This window comes from Dermacentor andersoni, chromosome 8 (genome assembly GCF_023375885.2).
Source record: "Dermacentor andersoni chromosome 8, qqDerAnde1_hic_scaffold, whole genome shotgun sequence".
In the NCBI taxonomy this organism is placed as follows: Eukaryota; Metazoa; Arthropoda; class Arachnida; order Ixodida; family Ixodidae; genus Dermacentor; species Dermacentor andersoni.
The window spans coordinates 21,418,356-21,436,319 of NC_092821.1; the positions used below are offsets into that span (position 1 = coordinate 21,418,356).

At 49.1% G+C, this 17,964-nt stretch overlaps 5 non-coding genes across 5 annotated transcripts; all 5 read left to right on the forward strand.

Moving 5' to 3' along the window:
- Window positions 1–1,831: 1,831 nt before the first annotated feature.
- Window positions 1,832–1,905, forward strand: TRNAI-AAU (transfer RNA isoleucine (anticodon AAU)). Its single transcript has one exon. It is a non-coding gene; the product is annotated as a tRNA-Ile (tRNA).
- A 407-nt stretch (window positions 1,906–2,312) lies between these two features.
- TRNAI-AAU (transfer RNA isoleucine (anticodon AAU)) lies at window positions 2,313–2,386 on the forward strand. The gene has a single exon. It is a non-coding gene; the product is annotated as a tRNA-Ile (tRNA).
- A 7,784-nt stretch (window positions 2,387–10,170) lies between these two features.
- Window positions 10,171–10,244, forward strand: TRNAI-AAU (transfer RNA isoleucine (anticodon AAU)). Its single transcript has one exon. It is a non-coding gene; the product is annotated as a tRNA-Ile (tRNA).
- A 1,124-nt stretch (window positions 10,245–11,368) lies between these two features.
- On the forward strand, window positions 11,369–11,442 carry TRNAI-AAU (transfer RNA isoleucine (anticodon AAU)). Its single transcript has one exon. It is a non-coding gene; the product is annotated as a tRNA-Ile (tRNA).
- A 2,055-nt stretch (window positions 11,443–13,497) lies between these two features.
- On the forward strand, window positions 13,498–13,570 carry TRNAV-AAC (transfer RNA valine (anticodon AAC)). Its single transcript has one exon. It is a non-coding gene; the product is annotated as a tRNA-Val (tRNA).
- The last annotated feature ends 4,394 nt before the right edge of the window (window positions 13,571–17,964 follow it).

A 17,964-nucleotide genomic window follows, 5' to 3' on the forward strand; every position in this document is an offset into this window, starting at 1 on the left:
TAGACAGAGCATCTGTGAAGCGACAATTGTGATTGAAAAATTCTGCGCTCAGACTGGAAGTCAGATCAATTGGGGAAAAAGTTCCGGTTTTTGGCATGGCGAATGGGACGTAACACCGGGTTGTTTTCCTCGGCTTCGATGGTCCACCTTGCCAACGCGGTATCTAGGAGTGCCCCTGGATGGCTATCGGGATCCCAGCTCGTACTGGAAAAAAGAAAGTTCGACAATGAAAGAGAAAGCGGTCGCGTGGCAAGGAAGACAGCTATCAATGTTTTCCCGTGCCTCTATCTGTAATGTCTTTTTGATTTCGAAGCTCTGGTATGTAATGAATGTGCTGTGTGCGACACGACCAGCTATTCAAAAAATGCATCGTGTTTTTGCTGTTTTTATTTGCGCGTCCACCTGGGAAAGAACCAGCCGAACTAACCTGTTTGTTTCCGTTAAAGGCGGGGGCCTTGGCCTGGCGCATCTTTTTTTGCGTCAAGTGGTCTCGCGATTTATGTTTTTGCGTGATCAAAGTGATGCCTTTCTAAGAACTGTTCTGCAAGTGTGCCTACAGAGACTGCTCCCTGGAAGGATGGTCTCCTGTGATAACATGTGTGGTGCTGTCACAGGATACTTGCGCGAGGTTGTTCTTTCGTGCAAAATGTTGGAAGTACGTTTCAGCCCTGAATACCTATGTTATGTTAATAAGAAAAAGCTGTACAAAGCCCTGGTAGACGTGATGTTGCCGGTACCCATTTATCGGACACCACACTTTGGAGGCCCAGGGCAAGATATTTTTAAAAGAGTTAAGAATATGCGCGTTAGACCTGGGGTTAAAACTTTTTTTTTAAACTGCATTCTGGTACGCTGCCTGTTAAAACCTGGCTGCATGATAAAGGGCTATTCGTGCCATGGACAACAAACTGCTTGTTATGCAGGAAGCCCGAGACAGTGGAACATGTTTTCCTAGAATGCTGGGATCCAATTTTTTATTGGGATGTCCTTCAGAGGGCGATTAAAAAGGAACTCCCTTTAAATCCTTACTGCATCCGGTACTTACCAGTTGAAGTGAAGAAGTACCCTACGATTTAATTATGCTTCTTGGCCTCCACAGTTTGTGGAAAACCCGTATGCAGGTGCGACATGCAGACATAAATACAGGTTCCACACGTGAAAATTTCATCGAAAGTGTTGTTTATCTTCGCGAATGTTTCAGGGCTCAGACTGATCCACCAGAGTGGATATTGTCAGATGATTTAGCACAAATGAAAAGATTTTAGCACCACTCGCCTCAGTCCAAGTGTGGCTGAAGTGTTTTACCATATGTTACTTTGTATCACACGTCCAAGACGGCAATAAAGAAAAAAAAATGCTAGCTCAGTCGGTTGGAGCGTCGTGCTAATAACGCGAAGGTCGTAGGTTCGATCCCTGCGCAGGCCACGATGTTTCTTTTTATGCATATCCCGACCGCTACTTTCCTTATTTTTTACATTTTATTTTCTTACGTGATCCACGTACGCATCCCTCTCACTTCGCCGTCACCGCCTACGCGCAAGGAAAATGATTCGCCCTTGTCTTTTGGTTGGCCGCTTCATAGCTCTCAATCGGCCTGCAAGCTCAGTCGGTTAGAGCGTCGTGCTAATAACGCCAAGGTCGTAGGCAGGATCCCTGCGCAGGCCAGGATGTTTCTTTTTATGCATATCTCGACCGCTACTTTCCTTATTTTTTACATTTTATTTTCTTACGTGATCCACGTACGCATCCCTCTCTCTTCGCCGTCGCCGCCTACGCCCACGGAAAATGACTCGCCCATGTCTTTTGGTTGGCCGCGCCATAGCTCTCACTCGGCCTGCTAGCTCAGTCGGTTAGAGCGTCGTGCTAATAACGCGAAGGTCGTAGGTAGGATCCCTGCGCAGGCCACGATGTTTCTTTTTATGCATATCCCGACGGCTACCTTCTTTATTTTTTACATTTTATTTTCTTACATGATCCACGTACGCATCCCTCTCTCTTCGCCGTCGCCACCTACGCGCACGGAAAATGACGCGCCCTTGTCTTTTGGTTGGCCGCGCCATAGCTCTCACTCGGCCTGCCAGCTCGGTCGGTTAGAGCGTCGTGCTAATAATGCGAAGGTCGTAGGCAGGATCCCTGCGCAGGCCACGATGTTTCTTTTTATGCATATCCCGACCGCAAACCTTTCCTATTCTTTACATTTTTTTTTCTTACGTAATCGACGTAGGCATCCCTCTCTCTTCGCCATCGCCACCTACGCGCACGGAAAATGACGCGCCCTTGTCTTTTGGTTGGCCGCGCCATAGCTCTCACTCGGCCTGCTAGCTCAGTCGGTTAGAGCGTCGTGCTAATAACGCGAAGGTCGTAGGCAGGATCCCTGCGCAGGCCACGATGTTTCTTTTTATGCATATCCCGACCGCTACCTTCCTTATTTTTTACATTTTATTTTCTTACGTGATGCACGTACGCATCCCTCTCTCTTCACCGTCGCCGCCTGCGCGCACGGAAAATGACTCGCCCTTGTCTATTGGTTGGCCGCGCCATAGCTCTCACTCGGCCTGCTAATTCAGTCGGTTAGAGCGTCGTGCTAATAACGCGAAGGTCGTAGGCAGGATCCCTGCGCAGGCCACGATGTTTCTTTTTATGCATATCCTGACCGCTACCTTCCTTATTTTTTACATTTTATTTTCTTACGTGATCCACGTACGCATCCCTCTTTCTTCGCCGTCGCCGCCTACGCGAACGGAAAATGACTCGCCCTTGTCTTTTGGTTGGCCGCGCCATAGCTCTCACTCGGCCTGCCAGCTCGGTCGGTTAGAGCGTCGTGCTAATAACGCGAAGGTCGTAGGCAGGATCCCTGCGCAGGCCACGATGTTTCTTTTTATGCATATCCCGACCGCTACCTTCCTTATTTTTTACATTTTATTTTCTTATGTGATCCACGTACGCATCCCTCTCTCTTCGCCGTCGCCGCCTACGCGCACGGAAAATGACTCGCCCTTGTCTATTGGTTGGCCGCGCCATAGCTCTCGCTCGGCCTGCTAGTTCAGTCGGTTAGAGCGTCGTGCTAATAACGCGAAGGTCGTAGGCAGGATCCCTGCGCAGGCCACGATGTTTCTTTTTATGCATATCCCGACCGCTACCTTCCTTATTTTTTACATTTTATTTTCTTACGTGATCCACGTACGCATCCCTCTCTCTTCGCTGTCGCCGCCTACGCGCACGGAAAATGACTCGCCCTGGTCTATTGGTTGGCCGCGCCATAGCTCACTCGGCCTGCTAGTTCAGTCGGTTAGAGCGTCGTGCTAATAACGCGAAGGTCGTAGGCAGGATCCCTGCGCAGGCCACGATGTTTCTTTTTATGCATATCCCGACCGCTACCTTCCTTATTTTTTACATTTTATTTTCTTACGTGATCCACGTACGCATCCCTCTCTATTCGCCGTCACCGCCTACGCGCACAGAAAATGACTCGCCCTTGTCTTTTGGTTGACCGCGCCATAGCTCTCACTCGGCCTGCTAACTCAGTCGGTTAGAGCGTCGTGCTAATAACGCCAAGGTCGTAGGCAGGATCCCTGCGCAGGCCACGATGTTTCTTTTTATGCATATCCCGACCGCTACCTTCCTTATTTTTTACATTTTATTTTCTTACGTGATCCACGTACGCATCCCTCTCTATTCGCCGTCACCGCCTACGCGCACAGAAAATGACTCGCCCTGGTCTTTTGGTGGGCCGCGCCATGGCTCTCACTCGGCCTGCTAACTCAGTCGGTCAGAGCGTCGTGCTAATAACGCCAAGGTCGTAGGCAGGATCCCTGCGCAGGCCACGATGTTTCTTTTTATGCATATCCCGACCGCTACCTTCCTTATTTTTTTACATTTTATTTTCTTACGTGATCCACGTACGCATCCCTCTCTCTTCCCCCGCAGGGGCGTCTGCGTGAGCAGGCGTTTGGTGTGTTGCGACACCACGGACCCGAGCACATGAGGGTCGGACCCTCCCGCGTGTAGCCGTGCGCGGCTTAGCCGTGTCTGGGGAATGGGGGATCCTGGGGGTTGAGCTGATGCCGGCTGTTAGGACCTTTAAGGCCCCCCGGCGGAGGCAACACACCTCTTTGGCCTCTGCTTCACATAGACGGCACCTCCAGACTGACCCACCTGGAGGAAACCGGCAGTCGCCTTTTCCTGTCTCTCTCTACCCTCATCTTCGTCTTTCTCTTCCCCTTTTCATCTTTCCTGTCTTCTCATCTTTTCCATTCACTTCGAGTTTTCTTGGCGGCAAGGGTTAACCTGGTGTGGCTGTCCTACCTTGGGTATACCATATTGGGTTATAGTAACGGCATACTGCTGGCGCTGTGCAGACTTGTTTACATGTTCTGCCACGTCCCCTTGTTGGGCTCCGTGGTGGGTGGCAGACGCCGTTGCCGAACAACCTACTTTTTTCCATGGGATCCTCGAACCCGTTTTCACCCGATCGTGCCTCGAAAAGGGTACGCACCGACGCAACCTCGCTATTCATTCCGAAAAACAAAGAAACTTTCCCGAAATTCCACGTACTTCACTGTGAACAGTTATCTACTAAAGCTAGAGTAATCTCACCATTTCTTGTCGCCAAGTGCCTAAAAGAGACCATTGGAGCTGGCTACAAAGTAACAAAGATGGCAAGTGGGGATTTGCTCCTGGAACTAAAGGACAAGGAACAATACAACAGACTTGCACACCTCGTAGCATTTGGTAACATCCCTGTTTCTGTCAGCGCACATCGAACTATGAACACAGTCAAAGGCGTAGTTTCAGATGAAGACCTAATGACACTGAATGAAGAAGAACTCCTGGATGGATGGAAGGACCAAGGCGTAATCCATGTGCAGCGCATCAAAATCAGACGGAATGACAACGAAATCCCAATGAAGCATTTAATACTCACTTTCAGTTCAACTACTTTACCCGAGTCTCTTGAAACCGGCTATGTAAAACTGCATGTTGGACCCTATATTTCTAACCCGCGACGTTGCTTCAAATGTCAGAGATTTGGTCACGCATCCCAGAGCTGCCGAGGACAGCTTATGTGCGCAAAGTGCGGCGCAACCGGTCACTCTGCTGACGACTGCAATAATGATGAGGTACATTGTGCGAACTGCGACGGCAGTCACCCTGCGTACTCCAGAGCTTGTCCAGCCTGGAAGAGAGAAAAAGAAATAATTACCGTAAAATTTAAGGAGAACATAACATTCCGTGAAGCACGACAAAGGGTCTCTTCGTTATTTTCACTGAAAACATCTTTCGCTGAAGTGGTGCAACGGGGGGCGGCACCACAACGGCCTCTGGCGGCAGCCCGGACCACGCCTAGCGTGCCGAGGCTAACGCCACCCGCCCCTACGGTGGGAGCAGCCAACGCTGCCCTGCCATCTCTCAAAGTGTCCACACCAGTGGCCTCTTCAAGCTCCGGCAGCAGCCAGGGCACCGCAGAGGCCACAGGGGTCCTGTCGACCTCCGGCCCCGTGGGGACGAAGACTCCGTCGCTTGAGACGAAGTCTACGCGACGCACACATCGCTCTTTGGAGCGGGTGTCCCCTGCCTCGCAAGAGGCCATGGACACCAGTCCAAGCCAAACGGCGCAGGTAGCGCCGAAGGAGCGGCGAGGTTCTCTTGACCGCTCCAAAAAGGACAAAACACCAATCACAGGGCCTAACAAAGGCCCTGTAAAGTAATGTCATTCTCCTCTCTCTTGAGACACACAGCACAATCTTTTTTAACATGGATGACATCATACAGTGGAATATCAGAGGATTATTAAGAAACCTACAAGACATCCAAGAAATTCTCTGTAAGTTTAAACCTAAAGTGCTGTGTGTGCAAGAAACCCACCTAACTTCCAAGCACACTAACTTCCTTCGACAATACATGACTTTCCGGAAAGACCGCGAGGATGCTGTCGCATCATCTGGCGGTGTAGCTATCATTGCTGATAGAAGTGTAGCGTGTCAGCATTTGAGGCTCCAAACGGCCCTTGAGGCCGTGGCGGTTCGAGCCGTACTTTTAAATAAACTCATTACCATCTGCTCTTTGTACATACCACCACATTATCATCTTCACAGACGCGACTTAGAATCATTAATAGATGAGCTCCCGGAGCCCTATATGATTCTCGGTGATTTTAATGCACACAGTAGTTTGTGGGGCGATTCACGCTGTGATGCGCGAGGTCGCGTCATTGAACAGGTGCTTTTTTCCTCCGGAACATGTCTCTTGAACACGAAGGAGCCCACATATTTTAACCTAGCCAACAAGTCATACTCTGCCATAGATCTTAGCATTTTATCGCCGACGCTTTTACCCTATTTTAAATGGAATGTGCTTAACAACCCGTATGGGAGTGACCACTTCCCAATAATCCTAACTACGCCGAAACAAGATCAACTTCCCCCGCAGGTCCCTCGGTGGAAGGTTGACTCAGCCGATTGGGAACAGTACCGAACTCTTACACACATGACCTGGTCTGAGATGTCCGGTATAACCATAGATGACGCTGTTGCATATTTTACAGCTTTTATACTGGATGCCGCCTGTAAATGTATTACACAAACGAGCGGCATGGGTTCCAAGCGGCGTGTTCCCTGGTGGAACGATGCATGCAGGCAAGCACGGAGGAACCAGAACAAAGCGTGGGCGATATTTCGCGATTCTCCAACAGCTGAAAACCTAAAAAACTTTAAACATGTCAAATCCCAGGCAAGGAGAACGCGCCGACAAGCAAGACGAGAGAGTTGGGTAAACTTTATATCAAGCATCAACTCCTATACAGATGAGAGAAAAGTCTGGAATAGAGTGAAGAAAGTTAATGGGCAACAAACATATTCCTTACCTCTAGTAAATAGCCACGGAGAAAGCCTTGAAGATCAAGCCAACTTTCTTGGAGCACACTTTGAATACATATCGAGCTCCTCACACTACTCCGAAACCTTCCTAAAGTACAAAACGCAAATAGAACAGCAAAAGGTAGAAACAAAATCTGCTAAAAGTGCGGCGTACAATGAACCATTCTGCATAGCAGAACTTCAGGCAGCACTTAACTGTTATAATACATCCGCCCCAGGTTCAGACCGCGTAATATATGATATGTTAAAACAACTACCATCCGAAACACAGAAAACCCTCCTTTACCTTTACAACGTTATATGGTTTTCCGGCGAGATCCCCTCTGTTTGGAAGGAGGCCATTGTAATTCCAATTCTAAAGCAAGGAAAGGATCCTTCCTCTGTATCAAGCTACAGACCCATAGCATTAACAAGTTGCCTCTGCAAAGTTTTCGAAAAAATGATTAACTGTCGCCTACTACACTTCCTCGAATCAAACAATTTGCTCGACCCATACCAGTGCGGGTTTCGGGAGGGTCGATCTACCAGTGACCAGCTTATACGCATCGAGGCACGTATCCGTGAAGCTTTTGTCCATAAGCAGTTTTTCTTATCTGTGTTCCTTGATATGGAGAAAGCTTATGATACTACGTGGCGGTTTGGGATATTGAGAGACCTCTCACACTTAGGTATACGTAGTAATATGTTCAATGTTATCAAAAGTTATCTGGCTAATCGCACATTCCGTGTTCGAGTGGGCAATGTTTTGTCACGGAAATTTGTACAGGAGACTGGAGTGCCGCTGGGCGGGGTGCTCAGCTGCACGCTATTTATAGTAAAAATGAATTCTCTCCGTCTACACATACCGCATAACATCTTTTATTCAACATATGTTGACGATGTGCAGATAGGATTTCAGTCAAGTTCTCTCGCAATCTGTGAGCGACAGGTCCAGCTTGGTCTTAACAAGGTCTCCAAATGGGCTGATGAGAACGGGTTCAGACTGAACCCACAAAAAAGTACCTGTGTCGTTTTCTCTAGAAAAAGAGGCCTGCATCCTGATCCTGAAATTGTGTTGCATGATGCGCGTCTGACTGTAAACAGGGAACATAAATTTCTAGGCATAATTTTAGACGCGAAATTAACTTTTATACAGCACATAAAGCATCTTAAAAACAAATGTATGAAAACAATGAATATCTTAAAGGTTCTCTCACGCACAACCTGGGGCAGTGATAGAAAATGCCTCATAAACTTGTATAAAAGCCTTATACGCACACGACTAGACTATGGAGCCATAGTTTACCAGTCGGCTACTCCAACTGCTCTAAAGATGCTAGACCCTGTCCACCACTTAGGAATTCGCCTGTCCACAGGCGCCTTTAGAACAAGCCCAGTGGAAAGCCTGTACGTTGAATCGGATGAGTGGTCTCTTAATCTGCAGAGAACATACTCGTCTTTCATGTATTTTCTGAGAGTGAACGCAAACAGTGAGCATCCCGCGTATTCCACTATAAATGATTTGTACAGTTCTCAACTTTTTCGCAACCGACCCACAGTCGCACAACCTTTTTCACTGCGTGTTAGAGACACAGCTGAAGAAACAAGGGTTCCCCTGCTTGAATACCACCTTATGTCCCCTGCTATACGGCCCCCACCGTGGCAGTGGCAACAAATAGAGTGTGATACATCCTTCATAACCGTTACAAAGCGCGCTCCTCTCGCGCATATACGAAACTACTTCCTGGAATTACAACACAAATACTCCTGTCCTGAATTCTTTACAGACGCATCAAAGTGTAATTCTGGCGTATCTTACGCAGCAGTCGGTCCATCCTTTTCGGATACCGGTGTTCTGCACACGAGCACAAGTATCTTTACAGGAGAGGCCTACGCCATATTGGCTACCGTTAAACACATTAAAGAACTAAATATCCCAAAGGCAGTTATATATACAGACTCTTTGAGCGTCGTAAACGCATTGAAAACTGTGAAGAAATATCAAAATCCTATAATTGTATCTCTGTATTCAGCATTATGCACCGCCTATGCGTCGAGGCAGCATATCGTATTATGCTGGGTGCCGGGGCACCGCGAGATTGAAGGAAACGTGTTGGCTGACCAGCTAGCCACATCCGTCCACACGAACGCTGCAGACACTTCCACGACTGTCCCTGTAATGGACCTCAAGCCCTCAATAAGAAAAAAGCTAAGGGCTTTCTGGCAGCGCTTGTGGGACAAACAAACAGAAAATAAACTACATGTTATCAAGCCGTATCTTGGTAACTGGCCGCCGGTATCAAAGAACCGCCGCACGGAAGTAACACTTTGCAGACTTAGAATAGGACACACATACAGTACACACGCATACCTCTTGTCAGGTGGTGATCCACCCACGTGTGATAAATGTGGTGAGCCACTTACCGTGGTTCACATCCTGATGCAATGCAGAGAATTAGATGCAAATAGGGAAAAGCATTTCCCATTACCTCACCGGCAACAAATTCCACTTCATCCCCAAATGATTATAGGTATGGAACCTCTCTTTAAACATCAATCATTGTTTCAATTTTTAAAAGCTGTACATAGTTTTCATATTATATCCCCAGGAAATCCGTAGCACAGCCTCTTAACAGAGGTTTCTGCTGCGGTAGCTGCATTTAAAGAAAGCACCTGCCTCCCAGCCTTTCGGCTCAAAGGCTTTGAGGAGACATATGTGCTATTTCCATGTTCATGCATTTTAGCCCCATGATCACTTGTCACTCGTACTATACCCAGAGACCACTCCACGTATCACTGTCATAATTTTATACCTATATATAGTTTTATGCTCCTACAATAGCGATTAATTTTAAGCCACTTTACAGCCATGTTACACCCCGTCATCGTGACTCACCAATCAGCGCTTAACACATCATTATCAGTCATGGCGCTCTTTGGCCACACCTGGCCCTTGCGCCACTAAACAACACACATCCATCCATCCATCCATCCCTCTCTCTTCGCCATCGCCGCCTACGCGCACGCAAAATGACTCGCCCTGGTCTTTTGGTTGGCCGCGCCATAGCTCTCACTCGGCCTGCTAGCTCACTCGGTTAGAGCGTCGTGCTAATAACGCCAATGTCGTAGGCAGGATCCCTGCGCAGGCCACGATGTTTCTTTTTATGCATATCCCGACCGCTACTTTCCTTATTTTTTACATTTTATTTTCTTACGTGATCCACGCACGCATCCCTCTCTCTTCGCCGTCCCCGCCTACGCCCGCGGAAAATGACTCGCCCTTGTCTTTTGCTTCGCCGCGCCATAGCTCTCACTCGGCCTGCTAGCTCAGTCGGTTAGAGCGTCATGCTAATAACGCGAAGGTCGTAGGTAGGATCCCTGCGCAGGTCACGATGTTTCTTTTTATGCATATCCCGACGGCAACCTTCTTTATTTTTTACATTTTATTTTCTTACGTGATCCACGTACGCATCCCTCTCTCTTCGCCGTCGCCACCAACGCGCACGGAAAATGTCGCGCCCTTGTCTTTTGGTTGGCCGCGCCATAGCTCTCACTCAGCCTGCCAGCTCGGTCGGTTAGAGCGTCGTGCTAATAAGGCGAAGGTCGTAGGCAGGATCCCTGCGCAGGCCACGATGTTTCTTTTTATGCATATCCCGATCGCTACCTTCCTTATTTTTTACATTTTATTTTCTTACGTGATCCACGTACGCCTCCCTCTCTCTTCGCCGTCGCCGCCTACGCGCACGGAAAATGACTCGCCCTTGTCTTTTGGTTGGCCGCGCCATAGCTCTCACTCGGCCTGCTAGCTCAGTCGGTTAGAGCGTCGGGCTAATAACGCCAAGGTCGTAGTTGGATTCCTGTGCAGGCCACGATGTTTCTTTCTATGCATATCTTGACGGCTACCTTCTTTATTTTTTACATTTTATTTTCTTACGTGATCCACGTACGCATCCCTTTCTCTTCGCCGTCGCTGCCTACGCGCACAGAAAATGACTCGCCCTTGTCTTTTGGTTGGCCGCTTCATAGCTCTCACTCGGCCTGCTAGCTCAGTCGGTTAGAGCGTCGTGCTAATAACGCGAAGGCCGTAGGCAGGATCCCTGCGCAGGCAACGATGTTTCTTTTTATGCATATCCCGACGGCTACCTTCCTTATTTTTTACATTTTAATTTCTTACGTGATCCACGTACGCATCCCTCTCTCTTCGCCGTCGCCGCCTACGCGCACGCAAAATGACTCGCCCTTGTCTTTTGTTGGCCGCGCCATAGCTCTCACTCCGCCTGCTAGCTCAGTCGGTTAGAGCGTCGTGCTAATAACGCCAAGGTCGTAGGCAGGATCCCTGCACAGGCCGCGATGTTTCTTTTTATGCATATCCCGACCGCTACTTTCCTTAGTTTTTACATTTTATTTTCTTACGTGATCCACGTACGCATCCCTCTCTCTTCGCCGTCGCCGCCTACGCCCACGGAAAATGACTGGCCCTTGTCTTTTGGTTGGCGGCGCCATAGCTCTCACTCGGCCTGCTAGCTCAGTCGGTTAGAGCGTCGTGCTAATAACGCGAAGGTCGTAGGTAGGATCCCTGCGCAGGCCACGATGTTTCTTTTTATGCATATCCCGACCGCTACTTTCCTTATTTTTTACATTTTATTTTCTTACGTGATCCACGCACGCATCCCTCTCTCTTCGCCGTCACCGCCTACGCGCACGGAAAATGACTCGTCCTTCTCTATTGGTTGGCCGCGCCATAGCAATCACTCGGCCTGCTGGTTCAGTCGGTTAGAGCGTCGTGCTAATAACGCGAAGGTCGTAGGCAGGATCCCTGCGCAGGCCACGATGTTTCTTTTTATGCATATCCGGACCGCTACCTTCCTTATTTTTTACATTTTATTTTCTTACGTGATCCACGTACGCATCCCTTTCTCTTCGCCGTCGCTGCCTACGCGCACAGAAAATGACTCGCCCTTGTCTTTTGGTTGGCCGCTTCATAGCTCTCACTCGGCCTGCTAACTCAGTCGGTTAGAGCGTCGTGCTAATAACGCGAAGGTCGTAGGCAGGATCCCTGCGCAGGCAACGATGTTTCTTTTTATGCATATCCCGACCGCTACCTTCCTTATTTTTTACATTTTAATTTCTTACGTGATCCACGTAGGCATCCCTCTCTCTTCGCCGTCGCCGCCTACGCGCACGCAAAATGACTCGCCCTTGTCTTTTGTTGGCCGCGCCATAGCTCTCACTCGGCCTGCTAGCTCAGTCGGTTAGAGCGTCGTGCTAATAACGCCAAGGTCGTAGGCAGGATCCCTGCGCAGGCCGCGATGTTTCTTTTTATGCATATCCCGACCGCTACTTTCCTTATTTTTTACATTTTATTTTCTTACGTGATCCACGTACGCATCCCTCTCTCTTCGCCGTCGCCGCCTACGCCCACGGAAAATGACTCGCCCTTGTCTTTTGGTTGGCCGCGCCATAGCTCTCACTCGGCCTGCTAGCTCAGTCGGCTAGAGCGTCGTGCTAATAACGCGAAGGTCTTAGGTAGGATCCCTGCGCAGGCCACGATGTTTCTTTTTATGCATATCCCGACCGCTACTTTCCTTATTTTTTACATTTTATTTTCTTACGTGATCCACTTACGCATCCCTCTCTCTTCGCCGTCGCCGCCTACGCGCACGGAAAATGACTCGCCCTTGTCTATTGGTTGGCCGCGCCATAGCTCTCACTCGGCCTGCTAGTTCAGTCGGTTAGAGCGTCGTGCTAATAACGCGAAGGTCGTAGGCAGGATCCCTGCGCAGGCCACGATGTTTCTTTTTATGCATATCCCGACCGCTACGTTCCTTATTTTTTACATTTTATTTTCTTACGTGATCCACGTACGCATCCCTCTCTCTTCGCCGTCGCCGCCTACGCGCACAGAAAATGACTCGCCCTTGTCTTTTGGTTGACCGCGCCATGGCTCTCACTCGGCCTGCTAACTCAGTCGGTTACAGCGTCTTGCTAATAACGCCAAGGTCGTAGGCAGGATCCCTGCGCAGGCCACGATGTTTCTTTTTATGCATATCCCGACCGCTACCTTCCTTATTTTTTACATTTTATTTTTTTACACGTACGCATCCCTCTCTCTTCGCCGTCGCCGCCTACGCGCAGGGAAAATGACTCGCCCTGGTCTTTTTGTTGGCCGCGCCATAGCTCTCGCTCGGCCTGCTAACTCAGTCGGTTAGAGCGTCGTGCTAATAACGCCAAGGTCGTAGGCAGCATCCCTGCGCAGGCCACGATGTTTCTTTTTATGCATATCCCGACCGCTACCTTCCTTATTTTTTACATTTTATTTTCTTACGTGATCCACGTACGCATCCCTCTCTCTTCGCCGTCGCCGCCTACGCGCACGGAAAATGACGCGCCATAGCTCTCACTCGGCCTGCTAGCTCGGTCGGTTAGAGCGTCGTGCTAATAACGCGAACGTCGTAGGCAGGATCCCTGCGAAGGCCACGATGTTTCTTTTTATGCATATCCCGACCGCTACCTTCCTTATTTTTTACATCTTATTTCCTTACGTGATCCACGTAGGCATCCCTCTCTCTTCGCCGTCGCCGCCTACGCGCACGGAAAATGACTCGCCCTTGTCTTTTGGTTGGCCGCGCCATAGCTCTCACTCGGCCTGCTAGCTCATCGGTTAGAGCGTCGTGCTAACAACGCGAAGGTCGTAGGTTCAATCCCTGCGCAGGCTACGATGTTTCTTTTTATGCATATCCCGATGGCTACCTTCCTTATTTCTTTATATTTATGTTCTTACGTGATCCACGTACGCATCCCTCAATCTTCGCCGTCGCCGCCTACGCGCACAGAAAATGACTCGCCCTTGTCTTTTGGTTGGCCGCGCCATAGCTCTCACTAGGCTCGTTGGTCTAGGTCGGCGAATCATGAGCTCCAGTGGAGCGGCCTTTGTTGGCCGCGGAAACAGGTGGAACAGCGATGACGACGCAGGCTACCAGACTATTTTGCCTCCACTGCCAAAGTGGCGCGTCGTGCTAAACACTGTGTTTTTGCACGGTGACGTGCGAGCTAGACCCTTCAATGTAGAAGATTTCCGGGACGCTCTTGGCCGAACTAGTTTGCTGCCGGAAGTGCTTGCCCTGGGGGCCTACCAGATTAACCACGTCTGGGCTGTGACCATGAACACCGCGGACGCCACGAGAAGGATGCTGGAAGTCAAGGAGCTGAAGGTAAAGTGGCGGCGCTGCATCGTGGTCGACCGTCAGGAGCAGAAGGTGCGGCTGCGTCTTCATTTGTTAATAGATGGTGTGGCCGATGAAGATGTAAGAACGGCATTGGCGGCTTTCGGTAAAGCCGTACAAGTCACCCGAGAGCGATGGCGCGTTCAGGGTATCAACGACAAGGGGAGGACTACCCGGTCCGTCTTGCTCAAGCTCAACAGCGGCGTGAAGGTGGAAGATCTCCCGCACGAAATTAGGATCGCCGGTGAGCTGGCCCTAGTCGTCGTTCCTGGCAGGCCAATGCAGTGCTTGCGCTGTCAAGCCACTGGTCATGTACGGCGAGACTGCAAGGTTCCTCGGTGCTCGCAATGCCGTCGGTTTGGACACGCCGAGGACCAGTGCGTACGTACATACGCCTCTATGACGGGGCCAGCCGAAGGCAATGACACAGCAAGGTTGGTAATGGATGCGGCCGAGGCCGAAGACGCGGCGAAAGGGGCAGGAGACCAGGCAACCCCATGTGCTGTAGGCGGTGTGCTTGCACCTGATGCGGGCGCGGGGACACCACCGGACAGCGAAAACTCTAAGGAAGGTGTGGAAAAAAAGCCAGCAGAAGAGACTAAGGAAGAAAGCAAGAGCAGCCTAACGGAAGCTGGCGAGCAAATGAAGAAAGCTGAGGACTAGTCGGCGCAGAACGACCCTATGAGCAGCAATGTCGGAGCCTCGGTCAAACGGCCTCTTGAGAAGGCTGCAGACAGCAGCGCAGCGAACCAAGGAAGTGGGGAAGACGGGCCGCCTTCGAAGACGCCAACGGGCAGGCGCAGCAGCTACAAGCCACGACCGAACACCGCTAACGCAGAGAAGAAGTCCGAGAAGAAGCCGCCACCGCTCTCCAGTGGTACCGGTCCACCGGGCGGCTCCGGGGGCGTCTAGCTGTGTGCTAGGCGCTAAAGGTAAACACCATGCTCCGAGGCAAATCTTTCCACTAGACCGATAATCATGGCTCCCAACCCGTCGCTTAGATTGGCCACGCTAAACGTTCGAGGTCTGGCCGCCAAGCGAAAGCAGAGCCAAGTGTGTAGGCTGCTGGTGGACTATGACCTTGACGTGTTAGCCGTGCAAGAGACAAAAGTAGATTGTGATGAAGAGACCCGCAGTATGGTGCAGCGCTTTACGCCACGCTACTACGCGGTAGTGAGCCACGCCTTAGGGACGTCGGCGGGCTGCGTGCTGTTTGTTAGAGAATTACCCGGTATAACGGTGCAAGGTTTTTATTCATGTCCAACTGGTAGATTAGTTTTCTGTGATTTTGCTTTGCATGGAATTGAATGGCGGGTGGTAAGTATTTATGCACCAAATGCGTTGGAGGAACGGGCTTTGTTTTTTTCCATGTTAAAAGAGTATATATCTTCTGAAAAGCAGATGGTGCTGTTAGGTGATTTTAATTGTGCTCTCAATGCCCGAGATAGGTCTAATAGAGGTTTAAGGAGCGATGAAAGTAGGGATGTTTTGAACGAGATAATTACTGAATGCGAATTAGCGGATGTGGCGGAATGTATGATAGGGACGCGAGATGTGCGTTTCACGCACTTTCAAGGAAACAGCCATGCGCGCTTAGATCGTATCTACTTGTCGCTTCAAGCAATACCAATGTGTAATAGTTACAGTGTATATCCTATTTCCTTCACTGATCATTGTCTGGTTAAATGTGACTTAGGAAGGAAGAAAAAAGGCGGCAGCTTCTCTTGGGAGCTGTGGAAAATGAATTCAAACTTAACTACTGACGAAAGTTTCGGAGAATATGTATCGGACTGCATCAAAAAAATTCTAATGAGCGGCGAGGGTGAATTAAAAGATCGATGGGAAGTGTTTAAACAGTGCATTAAAATGAAAGCCATCAATCGTTCCGTCGCAATAATGCATGACACAAAAAAGAAAGAGAAGGAACTGCGAATAATATTGGAAAAGCTGACAGAACTGGAGTGCCAAGAACCGGGAACATACAAAAGCGACATACGGAATATTAAACAGAAACTTGAACTGCATGATGAGGAACGCTATCGCGGAGCGATAGGTCGTGCTCGAGCCGAATCCTTCGCGATAGGGGAGGCGCCCGCAAAAAGGGCGCTCGGACTGGAAAAATCGGACGCTCGACGTAATCATATTGACGTGATCGAGGTGGGTGGTAACGAAGTTACAGATAATGATAGTATCGCACGTGCGTTTTTTGAACACTACGAAAATCTGTTCGCATTTAGGCAGGTGGACCTAGAACGGTTTAAGACGAACTTCTTGAAAAGAATGCCTCAACTGACTGAAGAAAGAAAAGTTGCATTAGAAACGCCGATAACTGTTTTTGAAGTGGAACGCGCAATTGACAGTTTGAATCCTGGCAAGTCACCGGGCCCTGATGGGCTTTGCGCTCTGTGGTACAAGCGGTTTAAAAAGGAATTGTCAGCAGTACTTGTAGCAATTTTCAATGAAGCGTACGATGGTAAGGCGTTACCGCCATCTTTCGGTCAATGACACACGGTGTTGATTCCGAAGACAGAGGATGTAGATAAGTTGAAAAGTGTAACATCACACAGACCAATAGCACTCACAAATGTAGACTATAAGATACTAATGAAAGTCTTAGCAGCTAGACTTCAGTCGGTTGTTAAAGACATAGTCGGCCCACACCAAACGTGTGGAATTAAGGGTCGCACTATTGCGACGAATGTTCACAAGATGCGCTCAGTTCTTGAATGTTGTGACTCCCTTGAAGCGTGTGTGGCCATACTTCAATTGGATCTGGAGAAGGCATTTGATTGCGTAGCGCATGCTATTTTGTTTGCAGTGTTGGAACACATTAATGCCGGATCCGTCATCACGGATGGTGTAGCTCTGGCGTATCGGAACTGCTCTACCAGACTAATTATTAACAAAGAATTGGGGGCCCCCATTAAAGTGCAGCGTTCCGTGCGTCAAGGCTGTCCCATCAGTCCACTTTTGTTTTGTATATATATTGAAACATTATGTTTGTCAATAATTGAAAATAATTCTATCCGTGGTTTTCGTTTACAATCTTCAGAGGTAAAACTGCTCGCATATGCCGATGATGTGGCGGTATGTTGTATTGACTACGAAGGCATTGAAGAAACCATTCGAAGTGTTAAATTTTTCAGCGACGTTACAGGAAGCCGAGTAAACTGGGGAAAGTGTCTGGGATTTTGGCACGGCGTGTGGCCGTTCACCCCGGGCATTTTTGCCAATGTTGTACGGCAGAAAACGCCTGTGAAGTACCTTGGTGTGCCACTTGAGTTCTACAAAAATAATAATGACTACTGGCAGCAACAAGCAGAACTCTTACGCGAAAGGGCGAATGCTTGGAGGGCGAATTATCTCTCTATGTTTGCGAGGGCAACCGTGTGTAACTTGTTTTTTGTGGCTAAGCTATGGTATGTGATACAAGTGATGCACTGTTCTAGGGTAAATGCGCAGAAACTTCATAGGGCTTTTGCGACCTTTGTGTGGGGATCGACGTGGGAAAGGTGCAGTCGCACAAATTTGTTCAGGAGTGTGAAGTGTGGGGGACTTGGACTGGCACACCTTTTTTTCAAACAATTAGTTAATAGACTTTTCTTTTTTCGCGAGGTCAGCGACCCATTTCTGCAAACGGTGTGCCAGGCCAGATTAGGGCGACTGCTACCTGAATATGTTATTAGCACGCAAGTCCTGACGGGGACGGCACAAGGTTATTTTCGGGAAGTAGTAGCGAGTGTGCGATTTTTGAGTGTGCGTTTTTCTAATGATTATTTATATTCTGTTAAAAAGAGGAAACTGTATAAAGACTTATGTGATATAGTGTTGCCAATCCCGTTGTACAGGGTGATATACAGTGCAGGCCTGGGTCAGAACGTACTCAA